The 16,551-nt window shown below is 35.9% G+C and overlaps 2 long non-coding RNA genes across 3 annotated transcripts; one reads left to right on the forward strand and one right to left on the reverse strand.

Annotated features, from left to right (window-relative positions):
* The first annotated feature begins 540 nt into the window (after positions 1-540).
* Positions 541-2,551, forward strand: LOC116404571. Its single transcript, XR_004217478.1, has 3 exons — positions 541-617; positions 2,004-2,045; positions 2,434-2,551. It is a non-coding gene; the product is annotated as an uncharacterized LOC116404571 (long non-coding RNA).
* Positions 2,552-10,771: 8,220 nt separating this feature from the next.
* LOC116404419 lies at positions 10,772-14,173 on the reverse strand. 2 transcript variants are annotated; one of them, XR_004217269.1, is made up of 3 exons: positions 13,959-14,173; positions 13,300-13,534; positions 10,772-10,821 (listed from the first exon to the last, which is right to left on the reverse strand). It is a non-coding gene; the product is annotated as an uncharacterized LOC116404419 (long non-coding RNA). The 2 variants fall into 2 exon arrangements; XR_004217270.1 differs by lacking the exon at positions 10,772-10,821 and adding an exon at positions 11,503-12,764.
* Positions 14,174-16,551: the final 2,378 nt, after the last annotated feature.

Consider the following 16,551-nt stretch of genomic DNA (forward strand, 5'->3'; position numbering starts at 1 on the left):
AATTTCTACTCTCTTCAACCTCAACCTTCTGGATTCCCTCAGTCTCACCGGATTGACTTCAATGTCCTTGGAACCTCCACTACTACTACTAGTACTCCACTCATCAAAGAATCCGCTGGATTATCAGACGCTCCTCTTCCTTTCCTTTCTAATCCTTGTCTCTCTTCCAACTCCAGTGGTGAGCCCCGAACAAATCGCATTACTCCGTGAGTTCCCAATTAATTCCATCTTTATTTAATATTCAATTGTCCTCTTTCCATTTGTTTCAATTATTGAATAGAAAGTTAATTGAATGAACTATGTTCCAATAATTTCATGTGGTTCTGGTAAAGCACAGTGCATCCGGTCGAACTTCCCCCATTATGTAATTTTATGGAGGTAGTTTTGTAAATTGGATTGAAACAGGGGCTATTCAATGTGTATGCATTAAAATATAGGGATTGTTTTTCAATTAAATATAAATCGATTGAGCCTCTGATGTGCTAGTAAGCATCAGATCTCCTCTGTGTATATATACTTAGGTACTCTTCTTTTTTTTATAAGTTCCGTCATATATATCACGGTCTGAAGTTGTAGCTAAACTTGCTTTCATCTTCAGTTTCTATCACTATTTAAAGGTTAGATTTTGTTCGATTAGAAGAATGTAAATTTGTCAAGGACAATAGCATGCTTAGTTTAATTGTACTCAAATATTGTTACTAAAACAATTGCTTTATTTGTGTTGATACCATTATTTGTGTGGTAGATCTCTTGATTCATTTTGATGTTTGTATTTTGAAGACATACAAAGGTCATAATACTAGTTGCTATTCTTTTTATCTTGGTACGTTTCATTTTTGTTTTAATGTTTCACTGTCTCTATAATTGATTGTACAAACATATCTCATCATTAATCACTTTTCAAGTTTTAGATTCTGAAATTTGTACATATTGGGGTTTTCCTTTTTCTTTATTTTGGATTATTTCAAATCTCCAAAGATCTTTCTTGTAACATTTGCATATTTTAGTTTGTTAAAATCTTCGAAAGTAGAGGAGAAGGCTCCAAAAGCATTCTGTCTCTCATTGCCTTGCCCTAACATTATCATCTGTGTAAGATGTGCCAATGAGTAGACCATTTTCTTTTACTTTTTTTTCCATAGCTTTTGAACCACTTTCCCTTTCTCTCCTTCTCTTTCATTCTTCTTTTATGTTAATTGGAAGAAGCTTTGAGGCCTCTCTTGAAAATAATGAGGTTTTGAAGGGGATAGAAAGAGAGTGATGGTGGGATCCATCAAAGGTTTGGGATTTCACACAATGTTCGCATCACTCTTTTAAATGTAATTAGAGGTTGAGGAGTTGATCGTCGATCATAGATAAGGAGGGGCTGGTTAGTGGCTTGGAAAAGAATTCAGACAACATTAATTTTTTCTAAAAAATAAAACCAACCTTCCGACGGTTGGTTAACACTCCTCGACAGTCGAGATAGGGTAAGACTTGTATTCTGGTTCTGTTGATACCTATATTTGTGCTTCATCACTTTATAATTGTACTTTTATTTATCCCCTTTGTATATTTCCATGTGTTTCATGTTTGTCTTTTATGTTTCTTCTATTTATATATTTCTTCATGTTCTTCTCCATTCGGGTTTGCTCTTGCGGAGGTTACACATTCATTGTTGTGCTGGTACTTTAGTTAATGATGTCTAGTAATTTTTGTTTTGCAAATTTTCTTGTTAGTGCTCAAGTTTGATTTCATACTGCCTTTAGCATAGCTTTACGACTGCAGAATTCAATTGCACATTGCCCTTTTTTATTTTGTTATTACTGATGGACTTATTTGTGATACCTTTAAAGAAGAAAATTTATGGCTATTTGTGTTGAAGTTTATTTGTTGATTATTGGTTGGTTTTTTCCCTCCACTTTTCTTAATATTTTGAAGTGTGTAATAAGGTAAGCAATTTTTTAGTCCCCTAAATTTGTTTTGTTGATGAATTGTTTCCTTTTTTTTCTCGGTTTTGTTTTCAGGTTTTCATCATTATTCATTTGGTGGCTAAATATTACTCATGGGTATTTGTTCGATCTTATTTTGTTGTGATCAATTGATATACATAATATGCACTATAAATTTGTTAAATTGTTGGATTATTTGCTTTTTTAATAAGGTTGGAGGAACCTCAAGGTACGTTTTGTTAAAGCATATTTTATATTGATAAATTTGAAGTTGTCAAGTCTATAACAATGATAATGTTAATACGAGTAAATTTATAGCAAATTTAGTTGACTTAACTTATTTACATGCTGGTTGCTCGGACTCTTGGAAAAACCTTACGTGCATTTTAACCCACGATAAGAGGACTTAAGGTTGTTATGACTTACATATCAGTTTTTGAGATTTTCCTTTGTAACTTTTTCATAGACCTTATTGTAGTTTTTTGTTCTTCATTTTTGTTTGTAGGACGTTTCTAGAGAATGCAAGACCATGTTTGAGTGAGAAATTGGTCTCGATGAAATTGAGAGTTCCATGAACAGCACATACAATGCAAGTAAATCTACCTACTCAAACCTATCTTCTATTTCTAAAGTAGAAGGGCTTTCGGTGGCTGAAACAAGTGAGTGATTAAGCTTTTTATCACCCGTATTATTTGTTATCACTAGGGAAAGAAAGTTGAGTAGAAAAAGTAGAATGCCAAATGGAAAAAAAAAAGATTAGTAAGCAGCGTTATTATTTTAAAATAGAAAACAAAAATTAACATTATTGTTAAACCGAGCCATTCTCGAGAACATGAAATAGAATTGGATAGCTGCCATGCATCGTGTCTATGAATGTTAAGAATGAAACTATCGGTAGGGTTATAGAATAATCATTCTATCAGCCTCCATTATGATACAGGGTTTATGAAATAGAATTTTCTTATGTATTGTAATAGTAGAAGATTCTTCGTCAGGAAGCAAAGCTTATAGCTTTGAAGAGTATCTAAAGGTTACAGAAGAGCAACCGAAAGCTTACGATCAGCTCCAAACCAATTTTCCAGCACAAAGCCAGAGTGGATCCCAAGTACAACGGGAAGGTTGTTAAAATCAAATCTCTTATGTCTTATTTCATAACTATTTAGTTTTGATCTTAACTACAACAATTTTCATTTTTTTCTAGGTGAGCATTGTATGTGCTTAGAAATTAAGTGTTTTGAAAATTAGAGGTGAGCAATCACACTTAGAAACTAAGTGTAGAACCATAGAAATGTTGCCCCATCGGTTCTAGCAATGCCTAGTTACCGCAGTTCATAACAAAGAAAGAAAAGAGGCTCGTAAATGCAGACCATAAAAAAGTGAGACAATCAACAATTATAAAAAAAAACATATGCAATATGCATTAAAAAAAGCTCATAAAAAATACAGAGTCAAGTCGATTAGGTCAAGTAGAACATGTTGAGTTCCCTAGCTATTAGAGCTTTTGGGGGAAAACATCGCTTTTGGCCTAACCAAAACTAGACCATCTATTTTTAGTGTTTTAAACATAACGTCAAGTTTGATTGAGGGCTTTGAAAAGAGGAGGAATCCTCCTCGGTCCACAGTAGGGCGAAAACGAGGCTTGTTGTCACTTCGAAGGGAGAAGTCAAACTTCGCATTGAGTTTGATTTTTTTTTTTTTTAAAGGTAATGATAATATTATACAACAAGGTGGACCTCACAGCCTGAGGTCAAGACAAAAGAGCGAACAACACTCATAGAACAAGTAGTTAGACAAAACAACCCATAAGTACCCAAAACAACCCCACATCTCGGGAACAAGAACTAAAACCAAAAGAAACCAACTAGTGTTCCAAACATTAAAAGGACAAGAAGAAGAGAGAAAGACAACAAAGTTAATAAAGAGAAGAGAAACCCCACAGCCCGGGGACAAGCAAACGAAAAGAACATTAAATAAGACCATGAACACCATCCGACCAAGAAGCAGCACGCGCTTTAATACACGACCGAATGAGCTGGAATACAACCATAGGCTCCCGAATAGCACCTCCATGAAGACGATGATTTCGCTCCTGCCAAATGAAATAAATTGTAGCACACCAGAGAAGGCGCCACAGTTTTCTCCTCACACTCTTCCCAATACCCTGATTATAAATCCCTCTCATTGGGGAGCTCTCAAATCCTCCCCCACAGTTGATAAATAAAATTTTGGCTAAAGCCTTGACAAAAGCTAATGTAGAACATCCCCCTTCTTTATGTTTCTTCAGTTTTATCCTAGAGGAGGTGTTTGAATTACCATTTTTATAGTTTAGGATTAGTTATTTGAATTAACAATTTTGTATCTTGAGTTAGTTATAAGTAAACTAACTCAACCCCAAGTTAGTTTAACAACTCTTGTAATCTCCAGCCTATAAAAAGCTTTCTCATTTTCATTAATAAATGATAAAAAAAAAGGCATTATACATAAAGATTTCCTAGCTTTGCAATTACAACATCAAAAGCAATGTACAGTTCAGATGAGACTTTATTCCAGTATAGAGTAGCTCTGTAATTGCAGATCAAGAAAGTGAATGTAGCATGGAAATCCCAAATTCAACATTTGGAAGTTAGCAATTGACAATCTCATTAGTAGGCAGTGCACCCATAATAAAATGTAAGATTTTTAGAACCCTAAAAATTCAAGTAACTTGCAACTAGTCATTGTCATGACCATCAATACTACGATTAGTGGATCAGCACAAAATACAAAACAGTAAGACAATAAATCTTTAAAAACCTTACTTCTGTTTTAACTTGCTCAAGAAGAATGTTGCAAAAAGTATGTCAACAAGAATTCCTTCAAACATGACCTACAGGAAGAAGGGTAAAACAACAACATCCTGTCAAAAATCATTTAATGTGATTGAGATCTTTTAGCATGACTGCTTGAGAACTTTTAGCACAACCGGGCAGCAACTTCAATAACAGAAAAACATGCATAATGTAGGAAGACAGCAGATTTCAAATTATGACATTGTATTTATGAATGTCAGGCAATACATTAATGTTCCAAAATTCAACCAAAGCATGGGGTGAAAGGTATATAAGAATCTTCCATGATAAGGCCAAGACTAGGATATCCTTATCCAAAAAAAAAAAAAACTAATCAACCAAAGTAAATTCCATGTATGATTGGGAATTATGGCCATACCTTTGCCAAAAGAACTTCGAGAAAATGGAAAAACTGGAGATGTTGCTCATGTATCATTCCCGAACCAGGATTGGGGTAGAGCAAATGGTCTGCAATTTGCTGGATTACCAAGCAGAAAATAACTTATATTAGAAAAAATGAACAATACATACCCACATATTACTGAAATTTTATGAAATAGATTTCAAGCAACCAATTTTTATATTGAAATGTGATCTCACAACTATTTTTATTTTGAAAAGCGATCTCAAACAACTATGGCTGTCTCATCACGCTTCATGTTATCCAATAATACTACAGGATTAACAAAGCCATGCCATGCTAATAATAGGAATGTCGTGATAACCTTAAATAAACCATACTGCACGTCAAAGGCTGCTCGTGTAATGTTCTCCATGACATCTTTAAAAATACACCACCATCAATTCCTGCCTCCTCAACTCCAAATTCATTAACAAAAGACACACGTATCTGTATGCAGAAAACTGAAGCAATTGACCCAACACAAACAAGAAAAAACTAATAAACAATTACAAGTAACTCTACAACTATAGGATGCAGAAGAGGGAAGGGGTCGTTTTCACGAGGGCAAAGAAAAAGATAGAAAAAAGTAAGATAACAATTTCATTTTTCATAAATCATGGAAGTCTGAAATTACCGATCCTCGAAGATCAACTTCAGACAATGCACTCATCTGACTGAAAGCATCTTCCAATATATGATTTCGTCGAATTCTAAACCGGTTTCTGGCAAAAACAGCAAGAGATCCATTCCTTTGCCTAGCTGCTGCTAGTTGTGTCTGTGAAATGAGTTATAGAGAAAGTAACCATAAATAAAAAATATCTTACATATTTCTATAACTAACAGTCATCCAAGAAATTCAATATTGTGGATAAGGAAACCAAAAAAATAACTTGCTTACAGTGAAAATCTTAACCCTGCTAGTAAACGGTACTAAAAAGGGAACTCGCTTGTGTATATCATTTGCTCTGGTATTTTCCATCACTGCCTACAAAGAAACAAGGCCAAGTAAATAATTAGAATTACGATCAGATAGTGGTTTCTCTCATGGAAATTCCATTGCAAAATGGAAGGTTCACTTGGTCTAGAGATGGTAATTCTCCTTGAAGATCATTATTAGACAGATTCTTCATAAATCAGATGTGGGATATTTGTTTTGAAAATTCTCGGGTTTCTCGAAAAGCACGCATCTTCTCGATCACTTTCCTTTATTCTTGGAGGCTGGTTCTTTTCTTTGGGGTCCCTCTCCTTTTCGGTTTTGTAACAGCTGGTTGGTGTCCAGTGATTCTAATCAGATTATTGTTGAAACAGTGAGCAACTCTAACTTCCAGGGATGGGCTGGTTTCATTCTTCATGAGCAGTTGAGATCAGTTAAATTGGCAGTAAAAGCTTGGAATATTGCTGCGCAAGCTAAGGTAAAAAAAAAACAGAGAAATCCTTGATGTCAAAATTAGAAAAATATGATTCTGTGGCTGAGTTGATTGGATTAAATCAAGAAGAGTTGAATTCTAGAGCTGCTTTGCAAGCGGAATTACTTAGTATTTATCAAAACGAAGAGCGTAATTTTATTCAGAAGAGTAAACTCAATTGGCTTTCTTTGGGTGATGAGAATACGGGCTTCTTCCACCGGTTTCTAAATGCGAAAAAAAGAAGGAACCTCATAACTGAATTAAAAAATGATGATGGGGTTGTCTCGACTTCATTCCGCGACATTGAAAGGCTTGTGCTGGAATTTTTTGAGTCACTTTATACCAGAATTCCGGGGGACAGATTCATCCCTATTAACAGTAATTGGTCTTGTGTTTCCTCAATTCAGAATGAGGCTCTTGTTACCCAATTTTCAGTGGAGGAGATCTTTAAGGCATTAAAGGCACTTGGCAACAATAAAGCTCCGGGCCCGGATGGCTTCACAGTGAAGTTCCTAATCACCCAATGGTCTATTTTCAAGGATATCTTCAAATCACTAATGTCTGATTTCCACAGAAATAGAAGATTAAATGCTTGCATCCAAGAAAACTTTATTTGTTTAGTGCAGAAAAAAGAGAATGTGACTCTAGTCAAGGATTTCCGTCCAATCAGCCTTACTACGTTAGCATACAAGGTCGTTGCAAAGGTTTTATCTGAACGTCTAAAACAAGTTATGGATGCAATTATAAGCCCCACTCAAAGCGCCTTTATTGAAGGTAGGCAAATTCTTGACCCAATATTAATTGCTAACGAGGCCGTGGAAGATTATAGGGCAAAATGGAAAAAAGGATGGATTTTAAAACTTGACTTGGAAAAAGCCTTCGATAGGGTGAATTGGAACTTTTTAGAAAAAAATTTATCTTTGAAAAAGTTTAGTTCAAAATGGACATCATGGATAATGGGCTGCCTAAAAATTCCAAAGTATTCAATCTTCATCAATGGTAAGCCTAGAGGCCGGATAACAGCATCTAGAGGTATCCGCCAAGGGGACCCCCTCTCCCCTTTTTATTCCTCCTAGTAAGTGAGGTTTTAGGAGAAATCATAAACAAGCTTCATATTAACAGCCAGTTTGAAGGTTTCCTTGTTGGCAAAGACTTGATCCACCTCCCTTTGCTTCAATTTGTCGATGATACTCTTCTCTTTTGTAAGTATGATGTGAAGATGCTCCTTAAACTTTAAAACGTCATTAGTTTATTCGAATGGTGTTTGGGGCAGAAAGTAAACTGGGAAAAATCAGCCCTTAGCGGCGTTAATGTGGGAGAGGAAGATTTGTTTCAAACAACAAATCTGATAGGGTGCAAGGTAGAAAAGCTTCCGATTATATATTTAGGTCTCCTTTTGGGAGGCTACCCTCGACAAAAGTCTTTTTGGCAACCAGTCATTGATCGAATTCACAAGAAACTTGAAAGGTGGAAAAGATATAACATCTCTAGAGGCGGAAGACAAACCTTATGCAACTCAGTTCTGGTTAGCCTTCCTACATACTACCTACTTTATTTTCTATACCTGAAAATGTGGCTGCCTCTTTGTTAAAGTGAGTTTTTGGATTGAAGGAAAAGGTCTGCAATACTCCTTGAAAGACAGGGGAAGCAGAAGATTGGTGTTCTATATTCTGGTTTGCTTATTAGTATTTTGTTGTTTGGAATTTTGGATTAGGAGGTTTTCTTTGTTTGATGTTTGTGAATTATATGTAACGTGACTCATTTTCTGAGGTTCACGGTTTGCTTATGTTGTAAGTTGTGTTTGAATTGTCAATATAATAGAAACACTACATCAGTGTTCTATCATGATGTCATCCTTGGAATGCAATGGCTGCACACGTTGGGGTAACTGAAGTGGATTGGCGGAAACTCACTTTAATTTTCATACAAAATGAAAAGAATGTTGTTATAAGGGGTGACCCGAGTTTGACAAAGACTAGAGTGAGTCTGTAACACATGATGGAGACATGGACACCATCTGATTACGGTTTCTTGACAAAATGTCGAGCTATGGAGGGAGGAATGACATTTACCGAACTATATGGAATTGATGATGTTCCTACATTTCAAGAGTTACTACCAGCAGACAATTTTGGCTATCCTAAAAATCCAGCAACAAAGAAGTGGGAAGTGCTTGTTAGTTGGAAAGGAATACCACCTCATGAGGCTACATGGGAGAATTGTGATGATTTTACACAAAAGCTTCCTCATTTCCCACCTTGAGAACAAGGTGTCTGGAGAGGGAGAGTAATGATAGACCACCAATTGCAATACGATATAGCAGAAGAAAGACAAGTGGAATTGCACGTGCACAGGTGATGGAATTGGAGGAAGTGGAAACCACCTTAGTGGGGACAACAGTTAGTTACAGGGGGAGGTTAAAAGGGAGAGATGGAAGGAAAGATGGGGGTTGGTTAATCAGTTTCTGGAAGTGGAGGGGCTGTATTTTCTGGAGAGCAGAATTACAGAAGTTGTTCAGTTTAATCTTAGAAAGTGTTTTCCATTATCGTAAACTACTTTTGATGTTTGAATGTTTTATTTTGTACTTGGTTATTGTCTGTAATAGTACTTATTTGTTCTGTGTTTTCAAGACTGGTTTGAGTATTGTATTCTGTAATAGTTTGGTTGCTTAATGAACAAATAAGAACCATTACTTGGTGTTCTATCAGCTTCTCAATCAAGCATTAACATCTCAATAAGGTATTATACATGCAATCAAACAATCACAACATACATACCATTTACTCGAAACGACCTAAAACATGCTCAAAACGTGTCTAAGTTTCACTTGAACTTTCAAAACGACCTAAAACAGCTTACGTGTAGGTTCGTAACTCATAACCTACGAAAAAAGTTCAAATATTGTGAAAAAAGCACTACAAGACCCAAAATGGCAACCGAGTGTGTAAGTGCAACAAACTTAATTCAAACCAACCTAAAACGTGCTCAAAACGTGTCTAGGTATTACTTGAGTTTTCAAAACGACCTAGCAAATCCTAAGTGTAAGTTCGTAACTCATAATCTACCAAAAAGGTTGAAAAAAGCATTTCAAGACCAAAAATGACAACCAAGTGCAACAAACTCAATCTAACCTAAAATGTATTCAAAACGTGTGTAAGTATCACTTGAATTTTCAAAACGACCAAGCAATGCTTAAGTGTAAGTTTGTAACTCACAACCTACCAAAATTTCAAAAAGTATGAAAAAAGTACTTCAAGACCCAACATGTCAATCAAATGTGTGTAAAACTTAGTTTCAAACCAACCTAAAACGAGTTCAAAACGTGTCTAAGTTTCACTTGAACTTTCAAAACGACCTAACAAATATTCAATACAAGTTCATAAGTCATAACCTAGCAAAAAGTTCAAAATTTTTGAAAAAGACACTCCAAAACCCAAAATGTCAAGTGTGTAAGTGCAACGAACTTAGTTCTATACAAACCTAACAAGTATTGAAAACACGTATAAGTTTTCAAACACCCTAACAACGCTTAAGTGTAAGTTTATAACTCATAACTTACCAAAAATTTCAAAAAGTGTGAAAAAAAATCTTTCAAGACTCAAAATGGCAACCATGGCTGTATGTAAAACTAACTTAGTTTGTAACAACCTAAAAGGTGTTCAAAAAATGTTTAAGTATCACTCGAACTTTAAAAACGACCTAATAATGCTTTAGTGTTACTTCATAACTCATAACCTACCAAAAAGTTCAAAAAATGTAGAAAAAGCACTCCAAAATCCAAAATGGCAACCAAGTGTGTAAGTGCAACAAACTTAGTCTCAACTTTAAAATTAGTGCGAGTTGGGAAATGTATTAACTCAAGCATGATGTAAAAACTTGAAACGACTTAAATATTTATTCACCATCACATAAAAACAGTAATTAAATATAGATAACATGTGTAAATAAAGGGAGAATCACCTTTCTAGCAGTAGCTTTAGAGTAAGACCAAACACCATCCTCCTACTTGTAAATCTGCTCGATTGTCTACTTTGTTCTACACTCGTCATTTCACCATCTCAGGCCATCCATTGAATTGGCCACCCAGCCTTGGCATACAAGAGTATGTCTCAGCCTGTTAACAAATACCACTAAAACTAAGCAAGACGAAGAAAAAAGTTTTCAAAAAATTACCTAACTTTTAGGTCTTCATGTGACCTTTAAGTACTTCTGTTTTCTCCTTCAACTCTTTGACAGATTGCTGAAATTATGTGTTTCTGCAATGTTTACCAGAACATGAAAGATTCATTACGAAAATAAATACCATGAATACAAACCATGAAGAAATAGTAAAACAGTCAATACAAGAAGAAAAAAGTTCACTTGAAAACGACCTAAAACAGTATCACTTGAACAAAATGTGTCTAAGTATCACTTGAACTTTCAAAACGACCTAAAACAGCTTACGTGTAGGTTCGTAACTCATAACCTACGAAAAAAGTTCCAATAGTGTGAAAAAAGCACTACAAGACCCAAAATGGCTACCAAGTGTGTAAGTGTAACAAACTTAGTTCAAACCAACCTAAAACGTGCTCAAAACGTGTCTAGGTATTACTTGAGTTTTCAAAACGACCTAGCAAATCCTAAATGTAGGTTCGTAACTCATAATCTACCAAAAAGGTTGAAAAAAGCATTTCAAGACCAAAAATGACAACCAAGTGCAACAAACTCAATCTAACCTAAAATGTATTCAAAACATGTTGAGCCAACAAAGATACACACCAGCAAACTTTTGAACATAGGACCCTCCTAAACTACTCACTTTTGAACATAGGACTTCCTCAACTATCTACTCACTTCTGAACATACAACCTTGATAGAACACTTATGTACTGTTTCTATTATATTGATATTTGAGACTTAAAGTTGCAATAGAAAGAAAATTACAGAGAAATTACAAACAACAAGCAAAGAAACCCTCCTAATCCAAAACAGAAATAAACACAATTCAAAATACTACAATTAAAACCAGAACAATTCTGGCAGGCCCTTCCTTTTACTAAAAACTGCCTGCCCTTTCCCATCTCCCTCTCATCCATTTAACTTCCTGTTTTAGATAACTGTCATCCTTTTGAATAAGTAACTGTGTTGATTACTAACGTGCCTTACTTTCCTTTCTTCTATTATAAGTAAAATAACAATGGTGGTCTAACAGACCTCCTAAACTATCCACTCTAGAGCATGTTAAATCACCAATTCATCCAAAAACTAATGACGTAAATGTAATATTATATCTTCAACGTAAATGTAAATGTAAACTAATGACACTACAAGTGATTTTGAAACTAAGACATTGAAGCAGTCTGTTAGGAAGGGTGATGGAACCAGCAAGAGTGGGGGGAGTTCTTTAAAACAATCAGAGGTCAAGAGAAAGAAGGGATCAGCTAAATCTATTTCTGGAAAAAACGTGAAAAGATTGTCAGGTGATGATGATAAAAAGGAAACCACACCTGTGCTGAAACCAGCCTCCAAAAATTGGAAGTAAATCAAAGGATCAAGGCACTCTTGAAATTGGAAGTAAACGTGGTAGCACAGGTCCAAAAATCGCTGGCAAGTCGAAGAATGATGATGCCGAATCCAACAAGACTAGCAAATCTAAGGACGATGAGACATCCACACCTGCCGCTGTTGCAAAGTCCAACAAGCAAGATGTATCGAAGACGGGGAAGTCCAAACAAGAAACCCCAAAAACTCCCGTTTCAAAAGGCAAGTCTACCAAAACAGGCGATAAGTCTAATAATACCAATCTCTCCACCAAGGTTAAGTTCACATCTTCAAAAGCAAAAGAAAAAGAAAGTGGAGATGTGAAGCATTCATCAACTTCTGGGAAAACAATGGAGAACTCAAAGGGAAAGTCACTAAATTCATCCAATGATCAGGGCAGTGAATCCAAGTCAGGAAAGAAAAGAAGAAGAGAGTCAAAAGGTTGATAACCACGTCTATTCCAAAAAGGTTGGAGTTGTCTATTCTTGGCTCAGTTTGCACCACATATTTGCAAATTCTACTATGAGTAGTTCTTGGCAAACTTGATCTCTGGATCTGATGATGTCTCTCATTGGCACATTTTCGAGATTGTCGTATATTCTTAGTTAGGTAGGTTAGCAGCAATTATAGGAGTATGGCAGTTCTCTTTGTAGTTGTTTGGCGCTATTCATGTCATCTGTGGGAGGTAAATGACCAATAAAAAATAATACGCAATAAAAAAGAATCAGAAAGAAAACAATATGCATTTTTGTTTTCAAATTCTTGGTGAAATCACAATTCAGAAATGAAATTTGGTTCATTCTCCACGATAATATGGTGACCTAAATAACATAAGTTTCAGAGTCATGGGAGATTAAAAGCCTTGCTAATTGCTCAAACTCTGAATGCAAAGGCTTTTCCCATGTGAAGGAACCCAGAGAACCAGCCAAAGCAGCATGCTTCTTCCCAATGCAAGAACATTCAGTGTATCTTCTGATTATGTACTGAATGCAGTAGGAAAAATGATATGAAGTTGTAATTCAAGCTAAGGTTTTGTTGCATAAACCAAAAACTTAAATGGATAAAACACAAAATGCATCCTATTCCCACCTTATGCCTACTACATCGCTAACAATACACTTACTGCAGCACCAAGATACAGCTTGTAGCCAAATTTCAGAAGGAAAAAATATATTCAGATTTCTGCATATCGAGAATTCGGTGAAACGCACCTGAGTTTATTTACTCAACTAATCCACAACAATTTGTGATATGAACACTCTTGGCAGAGGTCCATTGACCCCATCACCATCGGCAGCAGCATTAGAAATGAGCTGTTTCCACCAACATATTACTACATTGAACCAAGCAAGGAAGGACCAAAAACAGTGTAAATGGGACGTATGGTTACTCCATTTTCCCTGTTGTTGGGTCCAAAACTACCCATCGCTCATTCCATTTCCTCAACTGCAAACATTGTAATAGAGAAAATCAGATTTGCTACAATGAAGGCTCATTGCCATAAAAAATGCTGTCTAAGAACAGAAACGCAGAAAATAGAAGGCTGATCAAACGTGACCACAATTCTGCATATGCGCACTACAAAACAGTCTGAGAATACTATCACATCGACGGCCATATTCATAAACACAAATATGCCGACAGTTAGATCACGAACATGGGCATTTCTCACATTTCTAATCTCCTTGAAATCACAAATCCCGACGTCCTAATCTTAATAAGTACTTCTAGGTGATTTAATTAAGTCTTCAAATATCACTAAAACAGTCGGAACGATTTAAATGGAAGACCTAAAGGCAGCGCAATTAAGCAGTAACCATCAATTCAAAACAAAAGGAAAGACAGAAAGAGTTGCAATGCGTTAGTTTACTGTTTCAGATCGCTTTAGAAGGGGACCCTGCAACAAATTCCGACCAGACCCAGAGGCCAGCTGCCGCTTGATCTTCTCCAAACTGTCCCCGGCATCTTCCGCTCTCTCCACCAACAACAATCATAAATTAAAAACATGTCGAGCCAACAAAGATACACACCAGCAAACTTTTGAACATAGGACCCTCCTAAACCTTAAACAGATTTTGCAGTGGGCTTCCGACTCAAATAAACAGCCTCCATGCTCCCCAAAACGTTCCTAAGAAAGGATTCATCTCCCTACCAACCAACATGCATCACATCCCATAACTTTCATTTCTTCATAAAAAATGTAACTAACTCAAGGTAAAAAAAAAAAAAAAAACAGAACAAGAACACTAACCAACTTCTAAGGAATCAGCTCCCTGCCAACATGCACCACATCCCATAACTTTAATTTCTTCAAATACAAAGGATTTAACTCAAAGTAAAAAAAAAAAAACAGAACACGAACTCTAACCAACAAAAATAGAAAAACCAACCTTAACCCTTGATCCTTGCAGTCCATCGAGAGGTTCAGCACTGGACATGATCGAGAACATTCGGTTCCCAGCCACAGGTTTGGCCATCGACGAAGATTTTCAGAGGGAAATGAAATTTTTGGAAATGGGTAGTGAACAAAAGTAAGGCTGAAATGATTTTGTTTGGAGAGTGGGCAAAATTCTGGCGAGTGAGGAGAAAAGGGAATACATGGGGTTCGGTTTACAGGGATTTTTCTTAATGATTGTTGGAAGAACAAAGAGATTGTGAGGAGATTTAAGGGTAACGACACAAATGCAGAATGTTAAATCCAAAAAGGCGAAATGGCCAATTGAATATTTAAGGAAGTTTGATCTGCCTGCTAGCTGTTTTCTTGCTTCTTTATGGAAATGTTGCAGAAAGAGTAGAACGATGACATAGTGCATAATGTGTTTCTCTTTACAAAGTAACCAATGACTTACAAGAAAGACACCACACAACAAATGACCATTGGAAAACAATATACATATGAAAAGCTAAAAAAATTTGCAGAAATTGAAAATGAAATTTAAAGTAGAAAAGAAATGAAAGAAAAATACCCTAAAAGTTGCAAGTGCAATATGATCATAACCAATTAGTATCACCATCAAAAGATCGAACAAGCTCCAAAGTGGATTTTACAGTGTGATTCTGACTCACATAAGCAGTCTCCAGGACTGCAAAACCATTTCTAAGAAAGGATCATCACAACCCATAACTTTAAATTCTTCAAAAACAATGCAATGAAATCAAATCAGAAAAAAACAGAACAACAATAACTAAAAAATAAACCTTAACCCTTGATCCTTGCAGTCCATTGGAAGGTTCGGCACTCGACAAGATCGAGAACAATCGATTCCTAGCAGCAGGTTTCGACATCGACAAAGAATTTCCGAGGGAAATGAAAATTTTGGAAATGAGTAGTGAAGAAAAATAAGGTTGAAACGATTTTGTTTGGGGAGTGGGAAAAATTATGGCCGATGGGGAGAAAAGGGAAGACATGGGGTTCGGTTTACAGGGATTTAACAAAGACATTGTGAGGAGATTTAAGGGCAACGACAAGAATGGCAGAATGTTAAAACCCAAAAGACTAAATGGCCAATTGAATGTTTAAGCAGATTGATCTGCCTATTAGTTGTTTTCTTGCTTCTTTACGGAAATGGGGTAGAAAGAGTAGAACGATAACATAGTTCACTTTGTTCTTCTCTTTATAAAGTAGCCAAAGACTTAAAAGAAAGACATTGCACAACAAGTGACCATTAAAAAATAATATACATACGAAAGAATAAAAAATAAGCAGAAATTGGAAGTAGAAAAGAACCAAAGAAAAATACCCAAAACTTCAAAATGCAATATGATCATAACAGATTGGTATCATCACGAACAGATCGAACAAACTCCAAAACAGATTTTGCATTGGGCGTCCAACTAAAATAAACAGCATCCATGCTCGCCAAAACGTTCCTAAGAAGTGACACCATTTCACAACAAGTAGCCAATGACTTAAAAGAAAGATATTGCACAACAAGTGACCATTAGAAAATAATAAACAGAAGAAAGAATAAAAAGATAAGCAGAAATTGGAAGAAGAAAAGAAATGGAAGAAAAATACCCCAAAACTTCAAAATGCAGTATGATCATAACAAATTTGTATCATCATGGACAGATCGAACAAACTCCAAAACAGATTTTGCAGCGGGCTTCCGACTCAGATAAACAGCCTCCATGCTCCCCAAAACGTTCCCAAGAAAGGATTAAGCTCCCTACAAAAAACAATGTAACTAACTCAAGGTAAAAAAAAAAAAACAGAACAAGAACACTAACCAACTTTTAAGGAATCAGCTCCCTGCCAACATGCATCACATCCCATAACTTTAATTTCTTCAAATACAAAGGATTTAACTCAAAGTAAAAAAAAAAACAGAACACGAACTCTAACCAACAAAAATAGAAAAACCAACCTTAACCCTTGATCCTTGCAGTCCATCGGGAGGTTCGGCACTGGACATGATCGAGAACGTTCGGTTCCCAGCCACAGGTTTGGCCATCGACAAAGA

Source organism: Cucumis sativus, chromosome 6, assembly GCF_000004075.3.
Source record: "Cucumis sativus cultivar 9930 chromosome 6, Cucumber_9930_V3, whole genome shotgun sequence".
NCBI classification, from domain to species: domain Eukaryota; kingdom Viridiplantae; phylum Streptophyta; class Magnoliopsida; order Cucurbitales; family Cucurbitaceae; genus Cucumis; species Cucumis sativus.